The sequence below is a fragment of the Mobula birostris genome, chromosome 7, assembly GCF_030028105.1.
Source record: "Mobula birostris isolate sMobBir1 chromosome 7, sMobBir1.hap1, whole genome shotgun sequence".
NCBI classification, from domain to species: domain Eukaryota; kingdom Metazoa; phylum Chordata; class Chondrichthyes; order Myliobatiformes; family Myliobatidae; genus Mobula; species Mobula birostris.
The window spans coordinates 34,140,012-34,141,851 of record NC_092376.1 but is presented as its reverse complement, the minus strand read 5'-3'; the positions used below and the strand labels follow the sequence as shown (position 1 = coordinate 34,141,851).

General features: G+C 40.9%; 1 pseudogene; it reads left to right on the top strand.

The window, feature by feature from the left end:
- Positions 1 to 680: 680 nt before the first annotated feature.
- On the top strand, positions 681 to 1,335 carry LOC140200696 (small ribosomal subunit protein eS8 pseudogene; annotated as a pseudogene).
- The last annotated feature ends 505 nt before the right edge of the window (positions 1,336 to 1,840 follow it).

Below are 1,840 nucleotides of genomic sequence, written 5' to 3'. Positions count from 1 at the left end.
AAGCATCTGTGGAGGGAAATGGGCAGACCACTAACAGACCCTGTCCATTTACTTCCATAAATGTTTCACCAGCAGCTTGTTTTCTTTTTGCTCCATATTCCAGTATCCACAGTCACTTGTGTGACCCATGAATTCATACAGCTTGATTTCCTGCAAACTCTCCAACACTCAGAATGATTAAACTTTGCTTTGATAATGTTCGACTACCTATTGCCCAGTAAGCTACACCCCATTGGCTGCTATCCATTCTTTTCAATACTAACTTATACTCCCACCAAAGTTCAAGTCCTGTTATGTGATACCCAGAGAGTGAGTGAGTGTGCGCGCGGGCCCTTAACTCCTGGTGGAGTCATTGGGGCGCCATCATGACAAGCTTTAGTATGATCATCATACGGTGTGTCTTGGGCATCTGAAACCTGGCGGAGCCTATCCCTCTCCAGAAAATGTATGCACTCAGAATTTGTTTATCTTGATATATTACGTGGGAACAGAATACATCCTGGTCCATTTCAATCAATGTGTTTAACAACCATATTTGACAATCATATTTTCTGCCCCTCAAAAAACAATGCCTGTTTTTATCTGATAATATCTCAAGACGTGACTATCCTTAACGCCAAACTTCAGCAAGTTGATTTTCCCAGCAAAATAACAAACCTTACAGCCATCTTTTCTGCCCGAAGCCTGAGAATGGGTATATCCCAGAATAGTTGGCACAAGCGCCGCAAGACTGGAGGTAAAATGAAGCCATATCATAAACAGGGAAAATATGAACTTGGACGTCCTCCTGCAAATACCAAGATTGGACCACGTCATATCCACACAGTGAGAGTCCTTGGTGGAAATAAAAAAATATTGGGCTTTGAGGTTGGATGCAGGAAACTACCCCTGGGGTTCTGAATGTTGTACACGGAAGACCAGGATCATTGATGTAGTCTACAATGCTTCCAACAATGAATTGGTCAGGACAAAGACATTAGTGAAGAAATGTATTGTTCAGATTGATAGCACTCCTTTCAGGCCGTGTTATGAATCTCACTTTGCCCTTCCACTTGGTTGGAAGAAAGGTGCCAAACTGACACCTGAAGAGGAAGAAATTCTGAACAAGAAAAGGTCAAAGAAAATTCAGAAGAAATATGAAGAGTGAAGAAAGAATGCAAAAATTAGTTCACTGCTAGAAGAACAATTCCAGCAAGGGAAATTGCTTGCTTGCATATCTTCAAGACCTGGTCAGTGTGGAAGAGCTGATAGCTACATCCTTGAAGGAAAGGAGCTGGAATTCTACCTGAGGAAAATCAAAGCCAAGGAGGGCAAATAAGCGTTATTCCTGTAGAAAATGTGATATTAATAAGTCATTATTTTTTCAACAAATCTTACAGCCAAGGCCACAAGGAATTAAGAAATAAAACAGAGATAATTTAACTGAAAGGCAGAACTGACTTGAAGGTGCTGAAATTTGCTGCTGTTTCTCTGATCCTTTCTGGTGAAGTACAGTAGATTCTGGGTAACTGGGTCACATCGGGACCAATAGATTTTGGCCCAGTTAAGTGGCTGCCCCAATTAACTGAAGTTTTATGGAAATAATTAAAAAGTATAAAAAAAGACAAACTGAGCAACAACTACAGAAACAGAAAAAATGTGAACTCTACCAATAGTCACCATGGTAGTGTAGCAGTTAGCATGACACCATTACAGATTGGGACTTCAAGGTTTGGAGTGCAGTTCCAGTGCCGTCTGTAAGGAATCTATACATCCTCCCTGTGGAATGTATGATTTTTTTTCCTGGATGCTCTGCTCTCCTCCCACAGTTCAAAGACATACCATATAGGTTAATTGTTCA